We start from the raw sequence: 16,036 nt of genomic DNA, 5'->3' as shown, positions 1-16,036 counted from the left end.
GGGTTTCATCAGTTCGAATCCTGGGCGCAGACATGGCACAGCTCATCAAGCCACACTGAGGCGGCATCCCACATGCCACAACTAGAAGGACCCACAACTAAAACAATACACAACTATGTACTGGGGGGCTTTGGGGAGAAAAAGGAAAAATAAAATCTTTAAAAAAAAAGATATGACCATCAGTTCACATAAATAGAAATAAAAACAGCTCAGATGTATGAAAATATGTTCAACTTCATTCATAAGAGAAATGCAAATTCAAATTACGCTGAGATATCATTTATAAAATTCCATATGTTTAGTGACAGACTGTTAGATTGGGTTCTCCCAAAAGCAGACCCTGAGACAAATATTTTATTTTATTCTTTTTGAGGAAGATTAGCCCTGAGCTAACATCTGCTGCCAATCCTCCTCTTTTTGCTGAGGAAGACTGGCCCTAAGCTAACATCCCTGCCCATCTTCCTCTACTTTATATGTGGGACGCCTGCCACAGCATGGCTTGCGAAGCAGTGCCACGTCCATATCCGGGATCCAAACTGGCAAACCCCAGGCCGCCAAAGCAGAACGTGTGCACTTAACCACTGCACCACGGGGCTGGCCCCAAGAGACAAATATTTTAGTGTTAAGTAGTTTGTTTGGGAGATGATCACAGGAAATCTCAGTAGGGAAGCGAGGAGGAAAGGGAAAATAGGCATGACAGGGTGTGTTATCAAGCCAATTACCAGTATGGGTACCTGGAGCTCAAGTAGAGAACTGTGGGAGACAATGTAGGACACACTTCAGGGTTATCCCTCTAAGAGTGAGAAAGCTGGGTATTTTTCCACCAACTGCCTGACCGCCACTGGTTGATGGAGAATTAACTCTCAGGCATTTCTGCCCTACCCATCCCCCAGGCTCACATGCAGCCCGAGCGTGCTTCCTGAAAGAAAGCCCTGGGGCAGAGTTGCAGCTGTAGTGTAGAGATGACTGTCCAGAGAGTATAAGCGGGGCACAGCAGCATCTTCTCCACAGCCTCCAGGGATGAAGCTGCCAGGGAACCGGCACTCTCATACATTGCTGGTGAGAATGGAAGTTGTTACACCTATGGTATAATTAGGAGTGCCAATTAGTTATTTGGCAATCTGACAATATCTAATACTGATTCTTCATTCCTGCTGCACATACCTTCTGACTCAGCAGTCCCACTTCCAGAAATTTATCCTACAGTTAAGATTTACACGTGTAGTAAATGACATATGTGCAAGAGTATTCATGCAGCACTATTTGTAATTATAAACTCTTGGAAACAACCTAATGTTCATCAATGAGAAGGGGCGAGTTAAATAAATTAAGGTACCATGACATGCCATGCAGCTATAAAAACAAATGAGTGCTCTTCGTACTGATGTGGTGAGATTTTCAAGATACATCATTAAGTGAAAAAAGTAAAATGCAAGAAGAATATACTATCTTTTGAGTAAAAAACGGGTGGAGGGAAAGTAACACAAGTTCATATTTGCTTATACGTGCATAGAGAAACTGGTAGGACACAGAAGAAATTAATAACAGCGTTAAGGTGAAGATGTAGCAGTGGTAACTGGTGCGTAAGGTGATATATATACAAAACTTGTGAATACATTATTTAATTCAAAAATTAAATTTAGAAATGCTAATAGATATGGATATCTGGGGGTATGGAATTATGTGGCATTTTTTCATCCTATGTCATATATTTCTGATTTGTTTGAATGTTTTACATGATGTATGTATTACTTTGCAATGTGAAAAAATGGTAGAGATATAATGACTAAATACAAACCAGGGAGACAGATAGACAACAGCTGAAAATAATCAACACAGAAAAGTTTACTCCACCAGGTCTTGAGTTACGAGGAATAGAAAATGACTGGCTGTCTAAAGCAGAAAAAGGATTTATTGGAAAGATATTGGATAGTTCACAAAATCACCAGGAAAGGAGAGCAAGGGGCTCAGAATAAAAGCAGAAAGCAAAGGAGGTTAGGTAGCAATCACCACAGAACCATCTGATGAGGACTTGGCTGCCATCACCCCCACTGGACCTGGTTCCCTCTGCTGTCTCTGGGGGAACAGGAACAGCACGTCAGACCAGAGGTTTCAAGTGGGACACCAAGGTCTGACGGTTTTTAGATGTCAGAGTAAGGTGTGAGGCAAGTCACCAAGCAGAAATGTCAAAGCGGATGACCTGGAACTGGGCACAGTGAGGACATTAAACGGATGAGAGACTGAGATTGGAGGTAGATCCCTGAAGAGGACCCTAAGGTTGTGAAGCCCTACCATGCCCACAGGAGTGGCAATCAGAGCATTCCAGAGAGGAGCTGCCAAAGAACCCACAAAATGTCCATGACAGGGCCACCTTTAAACATTGGCTGGACCCAAAGAGCAAAAGCCAGTTTATGACAGTAACCAGTCTGTTAAGAAATGTCACATTCCTCTCATATTTCCTCATGGCTCCAACCCCGAAAGGGTCAAAAATAGCAGCTAGGCAGCATGGAGGATGTGATGAGGAGAGCAAGTCAACCCACCCTCTTTGCAGCCCTAGCTGGGACAAAGAGGAGAATTTTTATCATTGACTGAAGATAGAAGTGTGAATTAATAAACTGAGACAGCGCTTTGCAACTTAGTGACCACAGGACTTTGTTACCTGACAAAGATCAGAAAGGTCACAGGCCTTCGTCTCCTGCGGTATCCAGTAGTAATGGTGGGACCACCCCCATGGAGGAGGCTTAAGGGGGTGTCGGGTGGGGTGGACAAAAATAAAGTTGCTTTTAAGATTACCCATTGCAAGTCCAGTAAAGTGACAATTGCATAGAAAGTGGGTATTATTGCTGCAGTCACTGAAATAATTAAATCTGCTTTGGCTTCTTTGTGTCATCTGCTCCAGTTTCAAAGTCCCAAGCAGAAGCATCTGATTGGCTGAGCTGAGACTTCATGCCCATGCTCCAGCTGCCTTGGACCCTATTGCCCACAATACTCTACCTGATGAATTCACCTAATTTAGGAAAAGGGTTCAGAAAGTAGACAAGAACTAACACATGTGCACTACAGTGGGAGGCTCTGCACTCACTTCTGATGGCTATTGCATCCAGCTACGTGCCGGGGGACAGAGGGAGGGAGGAAAGGATTCCAAGAAGAGCAACATAGACCCTGCCCTCAATAATGAAGTGGAGTCCCACTATTATAGCAATTACAACAGAAAAGCATCTCACTTTTATCTACAATCTTGTAGCTTAAAAAGCTCTTTCATGTCTATTTCACTTGCTCTTGACAATAACACAGTGAGAGAACTCTCCAGTGTCTAACACGGTGCTTGGCACATAGTAGGTATTCAGTGACTGTTAAACGGATGAGTGAGTAAGGCAGTGACTGGGTAAGGAAGAACTAAATCCAGTGGTAAAAGTACAGGCTTTGCAGTTGGTCAGTCCAGTTCAGCAGTGCCCAGTGGAACTCACTGTGATGACGGCTCTTTATCTGTACTGTGCAATATGGTAGCCACTTACGGCTACCAAGTGCTTGAAATGTGCTAATGAGAGCGAGGAACTGAATTTTAATTTTATCTAATTTTCATTCATTTAAATTTAAACAGCCACATATGGCTAAGGGCTGCGGTACTGGACAGCCCAGGTCTAGAGTTCAAATTCCACCTCGGGTTATCTAGTTTATAACCTGAGCGAACCCCTTAATTTACCTAAGTCTCAATTTCCCCAAATGTGAAATGGGGAAAATAATATTCCTTGTCATGGTTGTGAGGTTAAAAGAGGTCTTATGTGTGAAAGGTCAAGTTCACTGGGTTGTGAAAGGCAAAGCTTCATCTCTGGCAGAAGCTCAACAGATGGAAGTCACCATTTGGATTACTGTGCCTCCCACTGCCATTGCTCCTATGCCACTACAGAGGGGATGGCAGGACTCAGAGAGGTTAAAGAGCCTGTCCAGGTCACACAGCTAGTGCATGGCCAAGTGGGATTTGCATCTCCTGTTTTCATTACTGCAGAGGCTTTCTGACTACCAAGTTAAGCAAGGACTAGAATACCCCATATGGGCACTAAGAATCGTCTGTGCCCTGAAAAATGAATCTTCCACATATGTTTGTCATTAGTATTCAAATTCATGTTGATTCCACTGAGATTAATAAAACATAAATTGTTTAGAAGCATTACTTTATAGTAGCTTTTCGTCATTATGTAGATTCTTAACACATATGAAAAGTACAGCTATCAGTATGTATTCCAGTTTCTTTTCACATTGAAAAGGCATCCTTACCCTCTTTGTTGAAAATGTTAACATCTCCTTGTTAAAACATAGTTAAAGAAAGGAAAGACACAGGGTACACACACACACACACACACACACAAAAGAGTTAAATATCAAGATAAAATGGTGATGCAAGAGATTACATAACCAGTATATATTCTAGGTACATTTGCTAGAAACATGAATGGTGGTATTTACCAAAGAGGGTTTATTTAAAGTCAGTTAACAGAAAAGATCAATGTGTAATTCCCTAAAGGATCCTGCAACAGTCAGCAATTATAATAAATAAAGCTGAGTTTAGTTTTAAAAAAACGAATTGCCCACATTCATAACAGGTGAAACAGTGCTTTAAAGGAGATTTTGTGAATGATTCCAGAATTTTAGAAGACTGGTCCTGAATGGAGTGAATATAACCCAGAAAGTGCCCATGAAGATCCACTGGGATGAGGAAATAAAATGCTGCAACGCCGATATTTACTTTTTATCTTGAAAAGAAAGAAGCCAAACTTCATTTTTATTTAATATATGCATTGACAGCAGTACATGTATATAATTTAAATAACATACATCCAGAAGGTGCATACTTAAAATTATTTTATTAAGAAGACTGCATAATTAAAAATCCTTAGAAATTTTTGTTTTAGAAGACAAGCAGCTCAGCACAAACCTGCAGTATGATGTGATTATTAAAAACAAGTCAAAAATTGTATCATCTTAGTTATATTAGTTAGCTTTTCCATGTAATAAACCATCCCAAAACAAATTGACTTACAACCACCACCATTTTTCACTGTTTAGAACCTGCACAAGGTCACTTGTACTGACAATCTAAGAGTACGGGTTCTAAAAACGAAGTCATATGAGGAAAGGTTGAAAGAACTGGGATTGTTATGCTCTGAAAAGAGAACACTAATAGAAAAGAGGAATGTGTGTTTGACATTTATTATCTTGATTTCTTATAGCTTAAATTCTAATGCAAGTTATAGTGGAAGGAAAAATATTTTGAATGGATGATCCCTTGAAGCAACAGAAATTAAAGCATTTTTTTCTTTTTCCTAATTGATTTCATAATTATAGAACTATATATTATATCAGAGAGTTCCATTTGTGTGGAATGACACAGTCGGCTGACATCAAAATTACTGGAAAATCCCAAAGGAGATGTATATATTCCAAACTCATCAACTTTTCTTGTTTTTATCAAAGAATTGGCTATTTCTTTCTCCTCTTTTTAAAAGAAAAATAATGTGGTCTTTGTTTCTTTTCCTTTTCTCCCCAACTCAAATTCTATAACTGTAAATTCAAAATATGAGCAGATTTAAAAATGGATTATGAAGAAAAATCTTTAGTATAAACAAAAGGAAGATGGAGTAAAATGAATGTCCATCACTGCATGAGAAATGGTGTGACAAATGTACGGTACCTCTGCACAGAGAATGGTGGTGAATCAGAGCATTGCTGTCCACCTGAAAGGAATATGTGAAATAAAATAAATATTTTTAAAAAAACCGTGCAAATGCAGAGTCCTTTCTGGGTATAGCTGGAACTGCGCTCTGTTTGAGTAATTTGATATCTTCTCCTATAACTAAAATTTCTGCAAAGTTAAATCAAAATGCTACAAAAATCTATGCATTGTATAAGAAACTAATGTAACTGATTGTAAGATTTAGGATTTAAATTTAAGATCACGCAATAAAATAAATTTTAATAACCAATAACCTTGAAAATTTAGACCAATGATAAAATTTATATTTTTTCGCTTTTTAACAAACAACAAAGTCTTCAATGAAAACAAAAAAGGCATTTCCTTCAGTGGCATTACTGGCAGAAAAATCAGAAATGACTACATCTTGCTCTAAGAGAATTTTTTAGTCAAGGAGTTAAAAAAAAGTCAATCTGTATGTTCCTCCACTTTTCTGGGCCCAAAGTTAATTTTTGCTGAGTAGTGTAAAACAGAAAATGGACATTTGCTTCTGGCATTGTGACCTTCTCCAGGCCCGTGTCCGCGCTGCCCCGATGCAGTGTATTTCTAGCACACACTTGTGATATGATCAGCAACCATCCTCCATAAACACTCAACTTGACAGCAAGTGAGAATAAAAAAAATCTCTGTTTCACATCAATGAAGCCATGCTACGAACACATTTCCCTCTTTTATGAGATAGATGATTTTCAAAGAAGATTAATTCAGATGGGCAGCAGCTTAACTCTTATTTTTCTTCTAGCTATCCACCAGAATACACTAATTTTTATTTTAAAACCAATAGGGCTCTTAAATATTATAAACTATGTCTAATTTGAAAAAAAATCTATAGCTGGTCCATACATTTTCCAACTAAGACATAGCATAAAACCTCCATGTTTAAAAATGCCATACCCTCCAACAGCGTACATACACACTCATACACATACACACCCGATCCAACTGCACACTTATCCACTAATGACTAAACCATTTGAGATGGATTAGTGGGGGACAGGGGGGAAGGGGCCGAGGATTTTTTTTTTTCACAACAGGCATGCATAATATTTACTGAACAAGACATTGTGCTCTATATTTTTTCTAGCATGTGGGGGGAATCATAATTGTATTTAGACTTTATATGGCATGGGTTACTCAGTTCACAGCAGAGGCACCTGCAGCAAATTAATTTGTTGTAGCACATTAATTATCTCATAGCTTCTACTTAGGCTGCAGCTGTTGCTATTATGTTAATAATATTTTTTATCACCACTGTATACAACAGGTTATGGCAATAATAGAACTATCTCTTTTTTTTGGCTTTCCCCCCCTGTCGTTTCCATTTTTCTATGTCAGAAGGGAAGACTGAAAGAAATTTAGGCAAATTAAGCCCCAAAGCGCACTATAATTTTCTATTTCTGAACCGATGTGTAAGAGAATGGGTAACTGAAATTAGCAAAGAATCACCCCACACAAAGATGGCGCGTGCAGAATTTGTGAAAGCGAAAAAGAAGACGAAGGAGAAGCAAAGGAGGGACGGAATACTGCGGTGCTGGGGTGGTGAGTGTTTGCATGGGGGCGGGGAAAATGCTGCAGTTTTCATGAAATAATAAGGTGGGGGAAAAAAGGCATACAAAGAGTAGGTTTTTCATTGTTTGTAAAATATAAACACAGATGAATTCTGTCTTTGGTTTGTTCATGCTTTTCACTCTGCACAGCAGGGATGTTCTTAAGAAGTTGCCCTCTGCGAAATTTCACTAAATGGGAACCGTGGACCCTGCATGATGGGATTATAATCACACCAGCCACTCCTTTTACATAATTTTTTGTTTAAGATCCAGTAAGACTCCCTGTTTTTAATATATATAAAGCAATAGACATGTATATGTCGATAAACTGAGGGTTTGCGTCCCTATAGCCTGGTGCAAGCTAAAACAAAAAAAACGGTGACACCACGTCTACAAATCTCAATGGATTCAAAAACAATATGAAAATTTTTAGCTGACAAGAACATGTCTGCTGCCTGCAGACCCTGCAATAGCTCACCATGTTGCCTACTAACCGAAAGATCAAAAATTATCGATTTCATGGCGCTGCGTGCTCTGGGAAGAAAAGCTACTTTAAAATTTGCATTGTTTAAGAAATGAGTTAAAAGAAAAGAATCATTTTTTTTCTGAACATTTTGGGATGTGAAAATGGCTTGTTTTAATCTTATCCATGATTTACTATAATTCTATTATTTTTAGCAGCTGGAGTCCAGAAATGATTTTTTTCGATGAATTTAGGATTTTGCCGCAGTATACATCTGCAGTCCCAGAATCCTCCGGTAAGTTAATCCTTCTTGCGATGGGAAACGCCTTTAACCTTCTTGTGAATGAAATATCTGCAACCATTTTGAAATTTTTAATAGAGAGGGGTGTGTGTGTGTGTGTTTATGTTGGGGGGGGTATGTCTCCAAAGCATGATTTCCTAGCAATGCAGCGGCAATTGTCTTAGTTCTTAGAAACATATACCTTTGTGTTCTGTGAATACCATGGATGATGTCCCCATTGCTTCTCCTTCACACTTTCTATGGTAGCCATTAAAATGTACTTCCTTAGTATGGCAATGACTGTTGTGTCAAACCAATGAAGGCCTGAAGAACACATAACTCCAAGCATGAAGAGTGTTCCTGGCATAACCGAAGCGGCCATGAACAAAACTACCAGTGCTGCTGCCACGGCCACCACCATGGCCATCGCCTCCCACCACCTTCACTGCCCCTCCCTCGCTCTGCAGTGCACACCAGATGCAAGCTTTCCACAGTGGCTCTCCGCTGAATTTGCCCAGTGGGTTCCTAGATTACTTCTGTGTGCAAGAATAGCCAACCATGTAGTCTGACAAGAGGTATTTACAACTACTTAGCCTGTTCAGCTGGAAAGAAATCAAAAGATAACACTGAACCCTGAGATGATGTATTGCAAATCAAAAGTCCCAATCCATAAATAGCCCACTTGATGAGCTGCTAAATGAAAAGCTGATCCTGATTATTGTCCAGTGTTTTTAGGTTGTCAAAAAGAAATATTTTTAACAGGCCTTCTTAGAGAGTCAGGATCTATTGTTTATAAATGCATGGAATATTATTTAGTCTTACCTTTCTGCTGGGAGAGGATTCTTCCCAAGGAGATTCGGATAGAGTCCAGAGGAGACCACACCCACCTTTCACTGTTTTCTACTGTTTCTGTTTACTTTCAAGTAGGGTGAATTAACAATTACAATTATACATTAATTTAAGGGACCTAATCAAAAGGAGCCAGTCTTCCATTTCCCTCTCTCTAAAGGAAGCTCGTTGTCTTAGTGCTCAATAAATGTTTAATTAATGGATTTGATAGAGTTAACTATCCAAAAAGTAAACGGACCTTCTTTACAGTGCTGGCTTGATTAATGTTTCTGTTGGAAGTGCAAAACAATCTGGGCGTTTATTTGCCTAAGGTGATTCAAAAGCATATGCCTTAGTGAAGGGATCCTTTACGTTCAGGTTCCATGTAGCCCCTGCTTGATATGCCAATGGTCTGATATCATGACAAGTAACACCTCCTCTGCTAAACCAGCTGGAGACACTTTGGTTTCTAGGAAAACAGCCTGAAATTTAGAACCATTTGTCTTTTGCAGTTTCACAAAATGGATTAATTTATGTCAAACCCAAGTGGCTGGCTCTAGAAGGAAAAGGCGTAAAAAGATAACCAAGTGTATTTTATGAAATGTCTTGCCCAAGGTTAATTTTTTAAAATCATTTTTACAAAATCGCTTATTTCACCAACTCATCAGGTATTTTGATATTTATATTTCTTGTTGGTTTAATGATAGTATTTGTCTTCACTTCACAGAAGTTATTCACGTCATATTTTTGGTGAGACAATTGGAACGATTTCTGTTTTTTGAGAGAAGCAAATAAAACTTCTGAGTAATTTGTTAAATTCAACTAATTTGTTTTAATGTTAGTCACCCAGAAATTCTTCAGTACACTTAAATTTGATGGGAAAAACAGTTTGCTGTATTGTTGCAAATTCCACATTTCCTGTAATAACATGTGTTTGCTTAAACTATTACTAGGGATTTAAAAATCTTAATTCTAAATTTAGATTAAGATATCTAAATTACAGAAAAATACTTCAATTCTTTTGGTACCTGAATAGAGCAATACAAATATAGAAGAGTTTTATCTTTTAGAGGTTCCAATGATGCAAATATTTCCTAACCTGTTTAACAGTGTGCCTCATTCAGAAAAAAAAAAAAATATATAAGGAAACATCTGTACCAAAAAATCCTCTAATATTGATTAATCAGTCATCTGATTTTAAATGTATGACTTTAATCAAATCAACTGTACATTCTTTAACTCTGTATATGAGAATTAAAATTGGGGATCCGTACCTGGAAATGCCATTTTACTCTTTTGAGTTTATATTAGAAACATTGCTTTGACGAAATACCTTTTCTGTCTATCTGTTTCAACTATGTGCAGCCAAGTTAACCACAACCATCGTCCACACTTACTTCTACAGAATTACTAGCAAAGATAAAAATGAGAAAGTCATTTTAGACAATGGATTTCACTGAACATCATCTTCGTGTGTGGACTTTTTCCACTGCAGGGGCACACGTGCTACAGTGATAGACAGCAGTTGACATTACCACTGTATATAGTAAAATATCTCTAAGATAGGAAAACAAATAGAATTATTTAAAGAACATGTCGTCCTGAAGCATTAGCTATGCCTAAAACTACATATCCTACCCCATGAGTGAACGAGTAAGTAGGTTTCCTGCTTGTACCTATGTATAAAGACCTATTGTTTGCAATGCATTAATTACAGGAATAAAAGCCTCACGATAACTTTCACTGTTGTTTTTGGTAGCCTCTCCATTGTTTTGGAGGAGAAATAAGCATAAAACAATAGACTAGAGAAAGTGAATCGATCATCATTGTTTCAGCTTTGACGAATGCCAATCTTACCGGATTACAATGGAGACAAACCCAAGGGAAATGAAGACTCAACTTTAGCCTATTAAAACGAATTAGAAAATGTTTCTGAGGAATAGAAAATTAGTTTAAAAAAAATTAGGAGCTGCCTAATCGATAGTTCCTTCCATAAACAACACACTTGGATTTCTCAAATAAGTAATACCGTAGAAATGCACCTCCTCCAAAGAAAAATCCCCACCCAAAAAACTATTGATATGTAGTAGTACACTGGAACCAGACACAAATGGAATCTATAAGAATCAACCTAAGTGACAGGGCTCTAGAGCTAATCTATTTCAACATAGTCATTTGTTCACAGTAGGTACTCAGAGGACTTGTTGAATTGCAGGCTAGGCGCCCACTCCAACGGGAGTTCACAGCCCTCGGGAGTGAGGACAGCAGGCGGCTCGGCCCGGTAGTTCACTTCCAGATTCAGGCTGAGCAGCCGGTTGGGATGCGGGATACCCGATCCAGGCAGTGGGGGGCTTTAGAGTAGTGTGCGGCTCGGCTGCGAGCCACGTCCTGCAGGGAGTGGGTGGCCCAGACCGCAAAGCCGGCGGAAGCCCTAACCCGCCCGAGTCCCCCGACCGACAGTGGAGCGGGGCGGGCCCCGACCTCAGCGCCCGCGCCGCCGCCGCCTCGGCCCTGAACTTCTGCCCTCTCAGGACCCGTGCCAGCCGCCCGCGCGGCCCCCGAAGGCCGAGGCCGGGATGCCGCCTCCCGCGGGCGGCGGAAAGTGCGCCGCCAGCCCCGCGTCGGCTCTCACGGTTCGGGGCACGCGAGGGGCGGGGGCGTCAGGCTCGGGACAGTGGAGGATCCCGGGGCCGCCCTCCCCCCACCCCATCCCATCCAGGCCCGCGGGGGCTCCGGCCTCCCCGCCTCGGGCCACGCCGCCCTCCCGGGCCGCCCTGCGGTCTCGCGCGGCGGGGAAGCCGCGGGGCTCTACCCAGGGGAGCGTCCGGGGAACGTTCGGCCGCCTCGCCCCGCCCGGGGCGTTCGGACGGCAGCCGGCAGCTCGGAGGCGCGGGGACTACTTTCCGTCGTCCGCCCGCGCCCCGCCCCTTGTCCTCGCGCGGCGGAACGCTCCGCGCTGCGCCGGTGGCGGCAGGATACAGCGGCTCCAGCGCGACTTATAAGAGCTCCTTGTGCGGCGCCATTTTAAGCCTCTCGGTCTGTGGCAGCCGCGTTAGCCCGGCCCCGAGAGCGGAAAGCGAGGGGAGGCGGAGACGGAGGAAGGTCCGAGGAGCCGCTCCAGTTCCAGCCGAGCCGCCACCGCAGGCCGAGGACGGTCGGACTCCCGCGGCGGGAGGAGCCTGTTCCCCTGAGGTGCTTGGGCGCTCCTTTCCTTACCCTTCTGGGGCTGCTCCTGTTCCCTCTTCGGAGCCAAACTTCGTCGCGGGCGCGCGGTCCCGGCGGCAGCTGGGAGCGGGGCTCGGCGCAGCCGGGAGCCCGGGTGGGGAGCGGGCGTGCGGGCTGGGGGCCCCGGGCCGGCGGCGGGGGCGGGCCGCGCCCGGGGGGCGGAGGGCGGAGGGCGGCGGCCCGGCCTGGGTTCCGGTCGCGCTGCGTCTCGGGGGCCCCGGGGGCGCCGCTTGCGGGGAGGGGGCGCCGCGAGGGCGCGTCGGGGCGCTCGGCTGGCCGGCGCGGGGGGCGGGGGGCCTGTGGTTTCCGTCCAGGGCTCCGGCCGCGGCCGAGTTTGGGGGAGGGACCCTGCGCCTCGGGATGCGCCGGGGCCGGGGTGGGGGGCGGGGTGGGGACGAGGGGCTCCGCCTTTCCAGCCCCAGCGGGGAGTTGGGGTCCGGGCGCTGGGCCTGGGACGCCACCCTTGGTCCCATTGCCTTGGGGATAGGGCCAGTGGACTTTCTGTCCAGATTACCTCTTTCGTTCTTAAGGACGAATTAAGAAAATTGTTAGTATTTTTTTTTTAATGCCGTGCATATGTGAGTTTGGCACTGGCGCTTGTTTAAATGGAAGCAACTTTAAACCTTAGAGGAACCAAACTATTAGTGCAGACAGTGCGATGCGTCGGTAGGGTTTGCAGGTAGAAAATCCGTGTCTTGCACCTCTGTTTTCTTGTACCGTGTAGGTGAGTGAAAGCGGCAATGTGCAATGTACTGGGAGTCTTCTGGATTTATGGCGGTGGGTGTGAGACCCTAGTAAAAATAAGGGCGGGGGCGAGGGCAGCTTGCTCACTGTTTCTTATCGAGTGAACCTCTGGATTCAGCCTCTGACTGCTTCCAGAATTTTGTTCGTAGAAATTATTTATTCAAATAGTTTTATGGCAGCTAAACTTGATTATTCGAGCACATTTTCTTTTCAGCGGAGTGAATTTTTCCCTCGCCACGGAATTGCTCAAATGAAATTCAAGCACTGCAACTTCTTCCAGTGTTTTGTCTGGGGAGAGGACTTCGAAGAGAGACTTTCGAAGTTAAGTTCTCCCAGGCCGGTTTTGAATCCGCTAAACTTGAAAGCTTTGGCAGTTGGGTGTAGTTGTTTGCTTCGTTTTCTGTTCCCTTTTGGAGGGGGAGCATTGTTTCATACTTTGTATCTTCCAGACATCTGTGGTCTCCCCTCCCCCCCGAGTTTGTGAGTGGTGAATGAAGAGAGACCGGCCTGCTGGTATGCGGAGGTCGGCAAAAGGAAAGCGAGGAGTGGTTTTAGTGAAATGAGAGCTTTGTATCATGAATAGTGGTGGCTTAGACTAGACATCAACTTGAAGAGACGGCTATCCTTTGATAAAGACGAGGCTAATGTTTTTCAGATCGCTAAGTTATAGAGTGTTTTGTCTGGAATTTAGGAAGCCATTTGATTATTGTCACTTGGTGAACATTCAGTACCCTCAGATGTCTTCGTGTTAATTTGTCTTCATCGTAAGAAATATTAGACGTAGCTTGAAATGTCGTTTACATAATACTGTTTAGTATCTGCTTAAATTAGTGACATACAGTACTTTGGAGGCTTTTTGGGGGGGGCGGGTCTGAACTAAGGATGCTGCTACATTTATTTTACTTTTACATTTAAACCCACAAAATCTCTGGACTAAAAATACCATTAAGGTTTATTTGAGAATATCCTTAGACAAAATTTGATTAATTTGCACCCAATATTCATTACTTTGACCTAGTCTTTGTTCTGAAGGCCATGTACAAGGACAAGGCCCTAAAGTGATGGCAACAGTAACTTGAAAAACTCGCAGAAGACTATTCTATAAGATTAAAGGAATGCTGAGACTATTCAAGTCTGAAGTCCTTGAGGGGGAAATAAAAACCAGCACTGGAAAGTTTAGGATAGCACGTAACTTAGAGTCCTTGTGGAGTCCTAGGGCTGAGATCCTCCTGGAGGCCAAGACAGTCATTTTAAATAGCTTTCAGGATAAACCAAATTTTTTTTCCTCCTCCTTCTCCCCAAAGCCCCACCAGTACATAGTTATTTATTTTAGTTGTAGGTCCTTCTGGTTGTGTGGAAAAACCAAGTTTTTAAAAATAAGGTGGCTAATAAAAAAGTGAAGCATTTAACGGTATTTGAGTGTCAAGAAGCACTCAAGAGTTTTCTTTGTTTTGAACTATTTAACTACTTCCTTTACCAAGATTATTATGTAGAAAAGTGTATATTACAGTATTAAAACTTGTCAAACTGTGAATTGAGCTTTCTACTGTTACTAGAGATGACTGGAATAAAACTTGTTCATATAAATGAAGTTCTATATGCTTGTTTTCATAGACACTTCCCTCCCCCCCCTCCCCAAATAGGAAGGAAGCCATGAAGCAGGCAGATTTCTCTTAGGGTATTGAGATGTGGTACTTAGGAAAACTGTCTACAGGTATCTTTTTTTATTGTTGGGAGGGGTGGGGAGAGGACCGTAAGTATTGTGGAAACTAGGGACGTGGAGAATTCAAGTTTGAATATCACTCGTTTATAGTTATAAGTAGCAGTGAAATTAGAACGCCAGAAATGGACTACATAAATATAGTCAGCCAAATGAAACTTTTGTGTTGAAATGGAAAAATTAATTTGTCCAGTTATAGCATGCTTTTCTCTTTCATGGTTTACTAGTTGCTGATAATCAATAATTGTAGATGGGTAGGTGGTAAATTTAAGTTTGTACTTTTGAGCTTGGTTGGAAGCATGCTTGATTGCTGCTAACCCAAGGCAGAAAGTTTGAATGCTTTGAGGGCAGGACAAACTTCTAATAAAAAATATCGGCAACTCTGTTGTAGTGCTACACATTGACTTGTGACATTGTTTTTGAAAACATTAGTTGCATTAACTTAGTTGTTTCTTGTAGCCCTCTTTTTATTGGGGATACAATATCTTTTGTTGAAACAGCTTGACTAAAAACATTTTTATACCATAAAAGTAAATAATAAATATAGATGAGGAGCTGCTTCTGATTAGTCCAGACCATGTAGCTATTGCCTCTTGTATCCTCATTGAGGGAATACTGATTTGCAGAATCAATTCTCATTCTTTAACAGACTATTTATGTAATACTTAATTGTGATTGTTATAGTTAACTAGGTTAATAGGCTAAAATAAATATATACTTGTCAGGTTTCACAAAAGGAAAATACAGTAGTCCCCCCTTACTCGAGGGGGATATGTTCCAAGACCCCCAGTGGATCCCGGAAACACAAATAGTACCTAACCCTGTTTATACTATATTTTTTCCTGTATGTACATACCTATGATAAAGTTTAATTTATAAATGAGGCACAGTAAGAGATTAACAATAATAATAAAAAAGAACAATTATGACAGTACATTGTAGTAAAACTTCTGTGAATGTAGTCTCTCTCTGAAAATATGCTATTGTACTGTACTCATGATGATGATGATGTGAGATGATGAAATGCTTACATGATGAGATGAAGTGGGGTGAATGACATAGGCATTGTGATGTAATGTAAGGCTACTGTTGACCTTCTGAGATAAGTCAGAAGGATCATCAAAAGGATCATCTGCTTCCAGACTGGTCGAGGACCACAGTTGACTGTGGGTAACTGAAACCAAGGAAAGTGAAACCGCAGATAAGTTGGGACTGCTGTATGTGTATGATTTGTTTTGCTTGAAAATGAGCAACACATTTTCGTTTGTTTTTTCATCACTTAAACTCAGGAAAAAGTTCTTTATTTCCTCTGTTTACTTAAGAATGCTGCTTTTGTGTTTCATGCAAGACTGAGCTTGACTCAGGTTTGAAACCTAGACCCATCTGTGGAGGCCTGAACTCTGCTGTGCTCGAAGGATGTATATAATCTGCTTTCTCCCTAAGGAAAAAGAAGCTCTTAAAAGATAAAGTCAGTCACATT

The 16,036-nt window shown here is 41.9% G+C and overlaps 1 protein-coding gene across 3 annotated transcripts in view; it reads left to right on the top strand.

Moving 5' to 3' along the window:
* Positions 1-11,918: 11,918 nt before the first annotated feature.
* Positions 11,919-16,036, top strand: part of CTNNB1 (catenin beta 1) — a 37,945-nt gene continuing 33,827 nt past the window's right edge. For all 3 annotated transcript variants that reach the window (XM_023619815.2, XM_023619814.2, XM_023619813.2), the window contains exon 1: positions 11,919-12,059. The gene's annotated coding sequence lies outside the window, so the exon portion shown is untranslated. The remainder of the gene's footprint in view (positions 12,060-16,036) is intronic.

Source organism: Equus caballus, chromosome 16, assembly GCF_041296265.1.
Source record: "Equus caballus isolate H_3958 breed thoroughbred chromosome 16, TB-T2T, whole genome shotgun sequence".
NCBI classification, from domain to species: Eukaryota; Metazoa; Chordata; class Mammalia; order Perissodactyla; family Equidae; genus Equus; species Equus caballus.
Note: the sequence above shows the minus strand (reverse complement) of the source record. Positions and strands in the feature narration are given on the sequence as shown.